Genomic DNA, 14,957 nt, shown 5'->3' on the forward strand with positions numbered 1-14,957 from the left:
GGGTGACTTTTCATAAGAGGGAATAGGAAATAGAATACCAGTACATTGATATGAAGAGTAACTGAGCTAGTACATAGAAAATACTTAAAACATTGCCTGATATTATTATTTATGTGGTTTAGTTTGTGTCCTGTGGTGATCCTTGACCACATTTCTTTTATTAGCCTAAAATATCACTGAATATTTCAGTGAAACTAATGATTTTTTTTTCCTCCTTGGAAGAGTAAGTAGGATTAGCATTAAATAAAATGGAATTTCCGGAGTCCACTTGTTAAGGAGCTTCATGGGGGTAAGATGGAGGGCCCAATCACCTTCCCAACTCCTCTGTTCTGTAAATTTCCACAATTATGGTGCACGGGTGCTATACTTTCTACAATGCTGCATTCTTTTCGTTTATGAACTGATTTAGGTCCTTGTTGGTGTATGCTTACTCCAGAACCCATACAACTTCTGAAAACAGCTTCTAGATCTTTCTATTTTAGCATGAGCTCTCACTAAAGGAAAATGTTTTTATTGGCACTTTTTGAGGATTTCCACTGGCTCTTTGAATGTACTGCTTCTTTCCTCATCATATGATTTCTTCTTGATTTCAGCTGCTTTTAGCATCTCTGGTATAAAGTTTGTTGTCTGAGGGCTATCCCTGCATATTGATTTTCTATTGCTCCACAGCAAATGTTCACAAACTTAGTGGATTCAAACTTTATGGATTTATTTTCTGTGAGTCAGAAATGCAGGTGCAGCCGAGCTGGGTCCTTTGTTCTAGGCCTCACAGGCTCCAAACCAGGTGTCACCTGGCCTGTATTCTCCTTTGAGAGGCCCAAAGGGGAAGAATTGCTTCCAAGTTCCTTCAAGATGTTGGCAAATTTCATTTCCTTGTAGCTGTAGAATGGAGATCTCCACTGTTTTGTTAACTCTGAGGCCTGAGTTCAGGTCACACAGGGCCAGGGAAGTTCTTTGTCATATGAGTTCCTTCAACATGGCTGCTACGCTCTCTGCCAGTCCTCTGCTAAAAGGAGTCTTCCAGGATATATCCTAATCAAGGGAGAAAAATCCCATCACCTTTGCCATATTTTATTGGTTAGAGAAGATGGAACAAAGGCATGGAGAGTAACAGGTGAGAAATCATTGAGGATCTCCTTGGGGTTGGTAACTATAATCTTTACCCTGGTTTCACTAAAAATGAATGTTCAATGTTTTATGTTTATTTGCTTTGATTTTAGTTGTTTTTTCTTCTTCTTCTTTTTCTTCTTCTTCTTTCCCTCTCTCTCCCTCTCCCCCCCCCCACTCTCTTTCTCTAATGCTTTTATATGACCTGCAGGGAGAAAAGTATAAAAGCATTGGCCTTTATTTTCATATTGGACATTCCCTGGAAGAAATTTTAATAGTTTATTGAGGGAGACTATTTCTTTCAGCCATATTATACATTTTGATTTGGAACATTTTTACATTTGTATGGTAAATTTGACACATTTTTAAGATTAAAATTTGAGTCTATATTGCTTGGGAAGAGGAAAGGAAGAAAATAACCCAGTATTATTGAGTTCATGTTATATAATTAAGCCTAGTATTCTGTTATATTTATTTTATAAATTGAAATACTGATGCTCATGGATTAAGGAGTTGGTACAGGGTCTTAGAGGTAGTTGAGGAATGATGAGACCAACACTCAACTTTCCTTACTGTGTCTCCCTTGAAGGATTTTTTTCAATTTCTTCCATATGTATTTTTTGTGCCTTAGTGGTTACAATGATAAAAATCATATAGAATACTTCTCAAATCAGTGTGGTTGACATTTCATTATTTGAAATTGTCAGAAAATGGGGGATTCTCTTTCACTGCTTCTCAAATTTGAAAAATAATGTCCATTCTGAAGTTTCTGTAGCTAGTAGTTTTATGCATGTCCTTTAGATCAATTTGGCTAATCAAGTTGTTCAGATTTTACTTTTTTTTTTTTACCACATGTTTTGTTTACTCATTGGATCACACATTCATTTTAAGAGAAGTATGTTAAAACATCCTACTCTGATTATGAACTTACCTCTCATTTTTCAGGAATTTCATACAAATGAGGAATTTTTCTACCTTCCTCTTTAGTTGACAATTTTTGTTATGAGACATTTCTCATTATTTTTCTTGCAATATTTTTTTGCCTTAAATTCTAATATGTTCAATAGAAATATAGTTATACCAGCTTTCTTTTTTCTTTTTTTTAAATGTTTCTGTGGTATAGCTCTCTCCCTTTCCCTTATTTCATCACTCTTTGTGTGTGTGTGTGTGTGTGTGTGTGTGCGCGCGAGTGCGCGTTTCTTGCATTGAGCATGTAGTTTGATTGATTTTTTTCTTATAATACCTACAACCCTTACTTATTAATTGAGGGGTTTAACTCATTTACATTTAATGTAATTCATCATTAATATAGTTTGATTTCAGTTTATCATCTTGCTATTTTTTTTATTTTAGTCTCATCTGTTAATTTTCCTTTATTGATCTTTCCCAACTTCATTATAGCAATCCAGTTTTATTTAAAAAATTTATTACATCTCTATGAATAGGGATTTTTACATTTGTGTATGTATATATGTAGAATATATGTATAACAGTTGTTGAAATGTATTTCACATACTATACAGTTCACCTATTTGTAATGTGTAATTGAATGGGTTTTACTATAGTTTACAAAGTTGTGCAATTATCTCTACAATCAATTAAAAATCATTTTCATAAACCCCCAAGGAAATTTTATACCTACTAGGTATAATCCCACGAAATCTCCACTTTATGCAACCACTACTCTACATTTTGGCTGTACACATTTGCCTATTTTGAACAATTCATATTAGTAGAGTCATATAATTAGTCTCCATTTGTGGCTAGCTTCTTTTACCTGACATAATATTTTCTAAGTTTATTAATGTCATAGCCTGTATCATTATTTCATTTTTTTTTTTTACAAATGAAAAATATTCCATTGTGGTTTTGATTTGCAATTTCCTGATTACTAATGATGTTAAACTTTTATTCATGCATGGGCTTATTGGCTATTTGTTATCTTTTTTGAATTCACATGGATTTAGACCCTTGTCTAATATGATGATGATGAAGATGATGATACTGGTAATTGAACGCAGAGTTCTGTCAGAGTTCCTACAGACTTGATTTTGATGGCCTCTTGTTTTTCAATGTGTCTGTGAAGGAAAGAGAATCTGGAGTGCTAATCTGTCATTATGCTGAAGTTGGATTTTATGGGTTGTTAACTACCTAAATAATTCCAACTTTTTCCATTTTTCTACCACCTTGAGACATTTTATCTTTGAAATAAAAGATAGGAAATAAAAAAAATCAAAGGATGCATTGTTGCCTGCTCAAACTTTCTTTTCCATTTAATCAAGGGTAAGATATTAAATCCGAATTAATTAAGCTCAATGTTAATATTTACTATAGAGAAAATTCACCAAATGTTTTCTGATTTAAGTGATATTTGTGGAAAACATTTTATGATACTATGCTTGATTTTCCTCAGAGTTAGTAAATATCTTTATACTTAAAATGCTTTAATATTTACTTTGAATGCCACTTAACATTTCTTTTGAATCATAGAATCATACAAGTATTTGCTTTTAACTTAAAAGAACATATACCTGTTTTTTTTTTTTACAAAATACAACATAAAATATCTTTAACTCTTTTTTAAAGTCCTTTTTAGAAAAGATTTTACAGATTTCACATATTTTTCTTTTTTAAAAAAATTATATGTTTTCTTCTGAGAACTGTAATATGTGGACATAGGAACTGTCTTTGTGAAGGTAATTTTCAAAATCATGTTGATTTAATCAACCCAATTAATGTAGTAATTATAAAATATCCTCACAAGTAGGCTTTAAAGCTGGCTTTTGCCTCCAATTACCTTTTCAATTAACTAAGAAGTGCTTCATGGATAAAATTTTGTCCAAATAAGACCTTTGAGAATAAAAGGGTCATTTTGAGAGAATGTCAACCAAGCACTTTTAAGGGATTATTTTAATAATGAAATAAGGGCACACATTAGAGAGAGATGAGCTGCTTTGTGGTGTCAACTGCCTGTAAAAGTGTGCCAGAATGTCAATGCCCAAAGAAGTCAATGACCACTTAATATCATGATAAGTCTTCTTGTGCATGTATTTTGTGTCTTTAATTATTTTATTATATAATTTTAATTGTACTGTTATTATGAATAAATACTGTTGTAATAAAAGATACAGGCTCATTATTAAAAAATATAAATATGGAAGGAAAAACACAAATAACAAAGTACATATCACCTTTAAGCTTTGCAGATCAGAATTATCCCTGTTAGGGATCTTTCCCTTTCCTGTGGTAGCAGAGCTTCATCTTCCATTCAGTGTAGTGCTCTGGAAGATGAAAAGTGTGTGATCTTGCAACCCAAGCTGAGGTCTCAAGGTGAACTATGAGAATGTTTGCTGCCAGCAGTTTTTTTCTCTCAAAGATTTTTCCTTTGTAATTTCCCCTGCAGCACCCTTCAGCTTATTGCAAAATTGAAGGCTATTGGTAGAAATACTCAGGACTGAAAAAATAATGTATATTCTTTCTCAGTATTCTCTCATTGGATGGAATGGGGTCAGAAACGAAGCTACATATAAAACTATAAATCTTTTCTTTTTTTTTAATTTGTCACTTTTCAAGGTTTTCGGAGCATATGATTAAGTTTCATTCCTTTTTGATTATAAAAGGTGAGTTCATTTTAATGCATTTTATATTAGATTATAATAAAGTCTGAGGAAGAAATCATTGGTGATTTATCTAGGTGTATACCCATTGGGTTCTCATATTCTAGCTTCATTTTCCAATATCAAAAATCTGGGTGGTAAGAGCAAACTCTAACAGGTGTTTTTTTTTTTTTTTTTTTTTTAACAATCTTCAGGTGTTTTTTAACAATCTAAATTAAAAATCAAAAATTATCATCTGTCGTTAGTCCATGGAAACAATGGTAGTTTATGAAAAAATTTGTAGTGTTTGGAAAACAATATTATCTCACTATAAAAAAATTAAAAACAAAAAGATGAATTTATAACTCAAAACTCACTTGAACAATTTAGCAGTTGTTCAGTTGTTATTCAGTTTATTTTCATTCTGACTTGCTGTGCATTTAGTTTATATACAATTGTCCTATAGTGAAAAATACCAGAATACTTGGTGTTTCAAAAAATTTTCATATGAAAAATATTTTCTCCTATAATTGATGGTAAATTTAGACATGAGTTATTTTCATTACATGGGGTGCTAGAGAATAGATTTTATTGACAAATAATTCTAAATCTTTCAAGACCATCTATTAAAATTCTTCATGGTAATTTCCTTTTCTTTGCAGACATGGAGTTTTAAAATCTCTGTGTGAGAATAGTGAGGAGGGAAAGAAATGCCCAACTTGTGAGGAGGAGGAAACCCTAGTAGGGCATGGATATTTTTCTGATTCCTGGAATTAAGTGAGATCCTTAAGATCAACGAGTTGAAGGGTGGTTGACGAGAAATATATACCATGTGATAAAAAGCAACCTTTGAGGAGGTGGGCTAAATCTTCAGGAGTAAACCATATACTGAAGCTAAGAGAAATGGTAGACAAAACCCCTAAAATTTATTCTGAAAACAAAATTTGAGCCAGACGTTTACTAAATAAACTATCTATGAAATAAATAAAAAAGAGAAAGATCCTCCCGAAGACAGATTAAACTCCTGCCAGAGTTTAGAGAAAGTAAGAAAAAACTAGAATTTTGGAAGCAAACATCTTCAAAGGAACAGCATTCAAGCTAAGGGTGTGGATTACTTTATATCGTAGAAGAATCTACTGGAAATAAGGAGGATTTTACTTAGGTAAAGATGTCCTTTACTTAGGAGAATTTTCATCAAGGGAGACCAAAGCAAAAAAAAGTGGGTGAATGAGAAGCAAGTATACAAGTCTGATTTAAAAACGGCTAGCCAGGCATAGGGGAACTCACATGTAATCCTGTGACTTGGAAGCTGAGGCAGGAGGATCCCAAACTTGAGGCAAGACTTTAATAATACAGGGAGACCCTGTCCAGAAAACAAAGCCCAAAACAAAACAAAACAAGGATGCAGTAATGTAGCTCAGTGGTAAAGTGCTCCCTGAGCACTGCAATTCCTAGAACCAAAAATAAACAAACAAATAAATAAAAATAAAAAAATAAATTATGACAGATCATGCAGATAATTTGAAACAGTAAGAGTTTGGCCTCTTGTTCCCATGTGCTTGTATACTTGAAAAACCAGTGTGGGCAGAACCATAGTAAATCAAATGGGAAGAAATAAGTGCAGCTGCCATATAACATCAAAGCATGGAAAAAAAACTAGAATTCAGTGGCAAGACCTTGGGTGGTGCTGAATAAGAAAAGGAACTGAAATTAATCTAGTGAACCAATCAGTCCAGGGTGCTGCACCCTATTTTGTGACACTGATGGTGAATGCTTTTTTGATTTGTGTTTCAGCTGCTAAAAGACAAAATCCATGTCTATGTATTTTTATTTGACTAGGTACCTCTTCTCCAGGTCATATGGCTTTTCTTTTCTTCTTGGAAGTTTGCTTCAAGCAAGAGTAACAATTGCCATTGCCTGTAATTTAAACAAAATGTGATATTTAACTTTTAACCTAAATCTTCCTCGTTCTATCAGAATTGCTGCCTGCATAAGCAGAGATGGAGCTCAGCTTGTGTGGTGGCACTGTCCCATTTTATCCTCCTCTTGTTAACTGTTTGCCATACAGACTTTGATGACCCAGCATCTGCTTCTGGAAGCAACCAGGAAAAGGAGGTCACAAGCAAGCACAGTGGTGATTTTAAAAGATAAACTTAGGCATATTAAATTTTAAAGAGTTTATTTGAGCTGACAGAGGTTGATTCATGAATCAGGTAATGTTTGCATGCTCTTTCAAGGTTAGTGTTACCAGCTAGACCCAAAACTTAAAAGAATGACACATCCCTGAATGGCTCACAGGCTGACAGCCTTGAATCTATGCAAAGGTTTGAAAAGCCAGTGTTTCAGAAGGAATTTGGATCCAAGGACAGGGAGACACTGCTGGGAATTTTGGTACTTCCCAAGTGGTCTGTTTTGAAGGATGTGTTTCTCTTTTCTTTTTTTATTCTAATAAGAATCATCTTTAGTGTAGGTTTTTCTCCTATAGGTTGTAATTCTTTATTCACTTATCTCCAAAACATTTACTACTATCTTTTATGCCTTTGTAAGCTTTTGTTTTGGAACTTAGAGAAACAAAGGAAGAACCCAATAAAGAAAAAACAAACCCTCCTGCATTTACTAAGGCCTTTGGGAAGACAGAAAAACCATTTTGCTGTGTGATTGGGGAATATCTGCAGCAAAGCTCAGGAAGCAGAACAGACAAGTAGCTGGTGGGTGCACAAATGGGTAGCTAAGCAAAAACTCCTTCTCCAATAGACAACAGGATGATGGTTCTGGAAAGGTTAGAAAAGATTCTAGGTTAAATTTGAATGAATTTGTGTGTGTGTGTGTGTGTGTGTGTGTGTATGTGTGTATGTATGTGTGTAATGATTTGCTTAGCATTTATTTGGTTTCCCAAAAGTGTCATGACATGGAGGCTAGATGTTTCTTGTTTATTAATTATCTTTGTTTATAAGCATATAATAAGGTACCAAATAAATATTTCAATGCATTTGTTAAGTAAATGAAATGGAACTATACTTAAGGGTTAATGGCATCACTTGGGAGAATTGAACCCAAGCTCAATTTTAATTATTTACAATTAACAGATATTATAACTATTCCTTTTTTTTTTTTTTTTCTGAAAGGCATCATGACTATTATTTACCTGAAATTGAAACCAGTCTTGAAAATCAGGATTGGGTCCCCTTGTTCTTCTGGTGTTGAAAATTGAACACACAGAGAGAGAAGGGGAGGGAGACTGGGGTGGAAGTGGGTGGGGGTGGATGGGACTCCTCCAAAAAGGAGGGACTCCAGAGTTGGTACCCCAAGGAATGAGGGGTGTCCTGCCCCTTTTGTAGATTTTAGGTTCTCTTCCTTCTCCTGCCCCCTCCTCCTATTTTGCTTAGGTGGCCAAAAGTGGAAAAGGACCCATCCTTGGGTACTTCTCCATATCTTTTTTCCATATTTGCCCAGAAAGGCAGGAAAAGAGCTACCCAGGGAGCATTCTTTAACAACTTCTTACTGGGAGGAACAATTCCCTGGAGGCAGGTGACCTTGGCAACTGATGGTGAGACAGGAAAGTGTTCTGGAGGTGTTTACTATTTTACTTCCTTTTGAATCAACCCCTGTGTTCCTGACCCAATCTACACTGACTGTCCTTTTGTCCTAGTCTCACAATGGTTGGAAAATTTATAAATTGAATTGCAGATAAACAGCCAGACAGAAATATGTATAAGTAGGCAGGTTAAAAGAGGTCTAATATTCAAACCTCTAGAAATACTAGTTAACTCTTACTTAAGTGTACTCAATACATTTTAAAAAGATGGATAAATTAAAAGAAAATCAAATAGATTTCCTAAAGAAAATGTTCATCACAAATTAAACTGTTGTCATGATGGAATTAAAAGTTAACCCAAATTTAGTGATAATCTTCTCTGAATTCTATTTCTGTACATGAACACTGTTAGTAGTATGGCCCTTTTTCACCAAATGTCCATTCCAACTGTGATTTGATAAATGGCCACTAGATGGCAATATACATTGATGAATTGAATCATTTTTAGCATTGAATCCAAGTTTTAGTTAGATGGTGCACAATTTTCACAAAAATTATAAAGATAAACTGAAAAACTTACATCAATTGAAACATAAGATACTTTAAAATGGGATTAAAATGTGTTTTCATGGAGTTTGAAATTTGTTTGGGTTTCCACTGTCAACAAATATTCTTGAGTTTACAACTAAATAGATTGAATATTTATTCAGTATTTGTGGTGTCAAAATGCTAATGCTATAAGTGATACATATCATAGTTCTTGAAATATAATATTGACGTTTTTGGCTTATATGTTTTAAATCAACATTTCTGAGTACATGGTAATAGCATTTAAAAGGCTGGATTTATAAAAGGTAAAATAGTTCTTTCTGAAGGACTTTTAAGAGACTTAATATATCAATGTGTATAATGTATAAAACTTCTCTTCAAAAGGAAAAGTATGTGAAATTTCCCAAATGGAATCCTTATAATACAACATTTCCTTAGAGAACATTCTTAAGGGAAAATGCTGTTATTGGTGAGGATTTATAAGCATGACAAGTAATACCATTTGAAGTAAAAGTAGGCATGTGTAAAAATGAAAAATAAATATAAAGCAAGAATATATGTACATCAAATATGGGTACTCTAAATCCAAAGTAATTTTTTAAAATATTGTAATTTTTACCCTTTAAAAAGCACCTAACATTCATTGGCTAGTTCATTCTGCTTGGAAATAAATTATGTTTTGTTCTATAAAGGGTAATGGGAAGTTTTCAAAAAATCCTGTGTTAATGAGCCAAAAATAAATTAATGCAGTCAGATGGATTTTTTTTGCACATTTTAATTTTTCTTTTATGTGAGAGAGAAATGGGAGTCGAAACAAGAACCTGGGCATTTATTTCCAAAAAACAGCAAAGTCTAAGGTTGTCACAGACAGATCTTTACATCTTCTCTGAAGCCATATATTTCTCACTACAAATTCTTTTTCAGATTGATAAAGCTGTGATGCTACAACATGCTATAGCATGAAAGATTCTGTCATGGCCTTTTAACTGGACTAAATTGAGAAATTACTTCGGGAGGTGTCATTGCAATCACACATGGATAGAACTAAATATCACACACACGTTCCTTGTGAATGAATTTGCTACCAGTTCCATGTGTTAGGTAGGAAAGGATTCAAGTCTGATTAATAACCTCTGTGGATGATTTTGAATTAAGCAATCAATTTTGATTTATCGTCCTATGCTGCCATCCTGTGGTTACTTGAGAAATGAATAAAGTGGAGAAATTCAATGTTAAAAAAAACGATATGAGCTCTTGGTTTCTATGGAATAATGGGAAAATGGGACTGAAGCAGACATAGGCCTTCTGTCTCCAGAAAGGATGATCTTCACTGACATTCCTTCATTTATTTTCTCTATCTTCCATCCTGCAGAGATAGGCCGAGTTTAAAATAGTTGCTGCATAATGTATGAAGGAGGAAAAAAAAAAAATCCTGAGAGGACCTAACAGTGCTGAGAAATAATTGTCTCTTGTTCTTAAATATTCCCAAGGGAGGAGGGAGGAAGGACATCTATTTTCACCTTAATTTTCATTTGATCAGGAGAACTCATTCCTTTCTGAACAGGTTGTCTAAACTAGGCTTTGAAAAATATCCATCATATCCATATAGTAATGCAAAAGCTAAAGCTGATCAGCACAGAGCTGGGCTGATTTATTTTGGAATACCACCACTTCAGGTTTTATCTTTTTTTATCTTAATGAAACATGCTGCTATTATGCACGTGTTCTTGCTATTACTGCAGAATAATCTACCCTGTAATGGAATGAAAGTCTCTTTTAGGCAATTCACTGTAGAAATGCTTTTACTTATACACAGCAGATAATGAATTATCTTCTAAGAGAAGGCTAGCTTCTGATCACCTGTTTATAATTTCAAGCAAATTCCTGCTCTTTTGTAGTTGCAGTTACTGGGAAAAAAATTAAAATGTTAAGAATTAACTGCAATGATATGAATATTTTTAATATTTACTGTTGTATTAATTGTCAAGTCAGTTACAATCATTAGTTAGTGCAATAATTATCAGGAGTCTTTCTGTTAAAATTTCTACTTAAATAAATATGATGATGTTTTCTTTGTCAATCGAAGTCACAGAGGATAACAGAAGTTGAAAGAAAATTAGAATCCTAAGCTAATTGATTCAGCTTTATGCTTAATTACTCATACAGCTTTTGATAATACATTTTAGAAAGCATTAAGTAGTATAATTTTATTATTAAAAATTGATTTGTGGCATATATGTTAAGATATTAATAAACATGGCTTTGCCTAATCAGATGGGATACTTGGATACTAACTTGTTAAAGTTTATTTCATCCCATTTATGGCTTCTAGTCACCTATTAAATATGAACATTATTTGTCAGATATTATTGTATTAAAAATCTAGTTGAAAAGAATATTTTTATTAAATGATTCTATCTTTGTAATCCAGGTTGAACTCAGGAAATATCATATTATAATACAGTCACCTTATCAATTATAAGTACATAGTTATAATAATTATTTCAAATTATACTAAATTTCCTTCTGTAGGAGGAAAAAGCTATATGCATAATGAATCAACATAAAATGAAAGAGGTAAACAACAGCTTGCTAAATAAACAGTGTAAAACAATTCTCCATCAAAGCCTCAGTAATTACTTTGTGGAACAGGCTGCCCTTAATAAAACAATTAATTAGTTTTTCCTAATGAATTATGCAAGCCAATAGTTTTTCTTCATTAATGTTTTGTTGAAATGATTACATTTTATTAATGAATACCATAGGAGGAATTAAATCTTTATTTTAACTTCTATGTATTTATGTGCTTAACTTGAACTAAATGTGTTTCCAGTATGTAATCAAATTGGAATCAATCAAATCGATTCACTGGTCGAACGTCCTTCTGGAGTCCTAGCTGCTTCACTTGGATGGCTCTTCACCAGCAGAGTGATCCTGAGGACACCTTGGTTCTGCCAAGTATCATGTCAGTTCTTAATTACAGTCCATCTGATTTGCTAAAGGAGGCTACTAGTGCTTCACACAGAAATTTATTCTCCGACTCTAATTGATGAATTTGGATAAAAGCTTAAAATTCATCAGTGCAAAATAAATGACTGTTGGCTGAGATGAAGCTCCTTCAAAGGAGTAAGAGGGCAGGAAAAAGTCATGCTAATCTTCATCTTGCGTGAATATGAACGTAGCCGGCCAGTACTGCTCCATTTTCACAAGATGTATGGCCACAATTATCAAAGAGTGTCTGAAGAAGAGAGACAAAGCTCATTATGTATACGTACAATTGTTAACCTAAAAACAAAAGAAAACTGGTTGCTGAATTACCTGACACTTTGCTGCAAATGACAGGGTTTCATCCTTTATAAGACAGAAAAGTATTTTGCTGCGTATATTTATCACATTTTTAAAATCCATTCTACAGGGATGGACTTCTTGGTTGATTTCATATGTTGGCTAGTGTGCACTGTGCTGTTTGTGTCCTTTTTATTTGAAAACAGTAGTGGGTTTCCTAGATCAGATGGTAGCTTCATTTTCAGTGTTTTAAGGAACTTTCATATTGTTCTCCACGGTAGCTGTACTGATCGATGACCAACAGTGCCTAAGTGTTGCTCTTTACTCTACATGCTCACTAACATTTGTTAGTTTTTGTCTTTTTGATGATATTCATTCTAACTAGATGAGATGGTATATCACTGAGGTTTTGATTTGCATTCCCTTGATGATTGATCAGTCATGTTTACTTGATTCTTTTTTTCTCCTTATTGGTTACTTGCATATCTTTTGTTTTTTGAAAACCATCCATTCAAATCATTTATCTATTTTCAATTGGATTACTTGATTATTGCTGTTGTATTGGTTGAGTTCCTCACATATTCTGGATGTGAATCCCTTATTAGATACATAGTTTACACAAATTTTCTCTCATTCTATAGAGTGGGTCTTGCTCTGTTGTTGGTTTTCTTTACTATGCAAAATTTCTCAGTTTGATATAATCCCATTTGTCTAGTTTTACTTTTGCTGCCTGTGATCTTGGATGATCTTTGTTCATCCCAGTGTCCTGAAGTGTTTTCAATCGGCTTCTCAGGCTCAATGGTGAGTGCAGCATCAGTGATATTTCTCAGCTATCTGGGTTCTTTGGGAAGAAACTTCAACATTTCTCATCAATATAACTTTCTATTTTCCAGTTTTGTAGCCCCGTAATGAAGCATCCTAAGTTTTTAATTATGGGGCACCACACAGAAGATGACAGCGTCTCAAAGTCAACATTATGCCTCAGAAAGAGCAATGAGTGCTTTGAGGTTCATTTAGGAAAGCTTGAGCAGTTTGATTTGGGTTGTGTTTATGTTATGACATTTATAATGACAAGCCATCTGGATGAAAAGTAAAAGTTCTGTGAATTAACCAGATGTGTCCAAATGTTTACATTTGTAGCATCAAGAGACTGGCTGGATTTTAATCTGAAATAATTCTTGCTAGACTATAAGAGTGGAGGATCATTGCATTACTAAGGGTGTGCATTACTCAGGGGACATTAATCATCATCTCTGGGTTATGATGAGATAGAAGAGGGTCATAGTTAGGAGCTGGTCTTTGTGAGTTAGACAGTACCTGGCTTGAAGCCTACTTCTTTCACCTGTTAGCTGGGTCCCTTTAAACAAATTAGAAAACTTTGTTGTTCAAATTATGAAACATCTGCAGTGTTCAATCATATTTTTTTTAGAATTGATATGAAGATTAAATGAGATTGTATAGGCATTGTATCACATAAAGTATTAAATACACATTAGGCATCATTATTGCATGTATGTTTGTCCCACATATTAATGTCTTTAATAGCAGGAACTGGATGTACTCAATAAAGGTAACAAAATGCTCTAATATTACAAGAGTTCCTCTTTTAAATAAAGATTGGGATTTTAAATGTCCCAGGTTCTACCTCTCAGAGCTTTCATTAATTATCAGGGGTGTCTCTTTTGGATATGGAATTGATGACAGATATATTTCTTAGGAACAGGTTAGTTGAGAAAACTAGAAATTTCTTACCACCAAATTTCTTACACAATGTCAAAACAATTTATTTTACTATTTTTTAGGAAGGACAATTTTTTTCCTCTATCCATGAGCACAGTGAGGTTTAGACATTTGCTTCAAGTTGCCCAAGTTATATGTAGGAGAAAGGGGATTCAAATAGAGCATTATCTAACTCCCAAGGCCCCTCTTCAAATCCTGCTCTCTACTAATCCCTCACAATCAAGAAGTAATGGCTGAATGTCATCTGAGTGACACACAATTAGTTGTGTAATAATCCTTCAATCTTACAGGCAGGCTGGAAACTAATTATCTTAAAATAAAAATTTAGTCAGCCTTTTGATGCTGAAAATTTGGACATTTAGATACTGTCACACTATTGTGACAAAAGCACAGCTTCTACCTATGGGATATGTATTATATATTATGCGATAGCTTTTTAAACAAGTTTAAGAAAAATACATAGTATAGATCTTATTTCTTTATGTACACACCCCATACACACATATTGAGTGTCTACAATACCCAAAGCTCTGGAGATACAGAATCGAATTTCATGGGTTTCTTGCTCCAATTCGCAGACTGAGAGAGAGAGGCATTTAAACAATCAGTTGAAATACTACTATACTTCAGTATTGTAGAAATGCACCAGGGGTCACAGTGGCAAAAGAATGGCGTGTTCAAATCTGGGACAAGGAGGGAAGGGAGGAGTCAGAATAGGTGTCACAGAGAATTTGATACTTATAGTCTACTAAACAAAGTAGATCTTCAGCTGGTCAGTTAACAGGAAGAACATGACAGCTAGAAGGGACATAACAAGCAAAGAAAAAAAATACAAAACACTATGGTTCTTTTGGCAAACTGAAAACAATTTGGTTTGCTGTGCAGAGTACAAGGGGAGGGGAGATTCTGGTGGGAAATGCCTGGAATAAACAAACAGGGGGCATATGAGGGAGGGATGCGTGGGCCATGCCTCAGGGTGTAGGATCCATGCTGGAGCCAACGTTAGCCAATGAAAGGTGGATACTGTCACACTATTGTGACAAAGGCACAGCTTCTGAGTGAAAAATGCAGATTTAGCAAAGATCACTGTATTAGGAATAAGGAGGTCAGGGGAGACTGAGGACCGAGAGACCATCTAGGGGACT

Source organism: Callospermophilus lateralis, chromosome 17 (genome assembly GCF_048772815.1).
Source record: "Callospermophilus lateralis isolate mCalLat2 chromosome 17, mCalLat2.hap1, whole genome shotgun sequence".
Lineage (NCBI taxonomy): Eukaryota > Metazoa > Chordata > Mammalia > Rodentia > Sciuridae > Callospermophilus > Callospermophilus lateralis.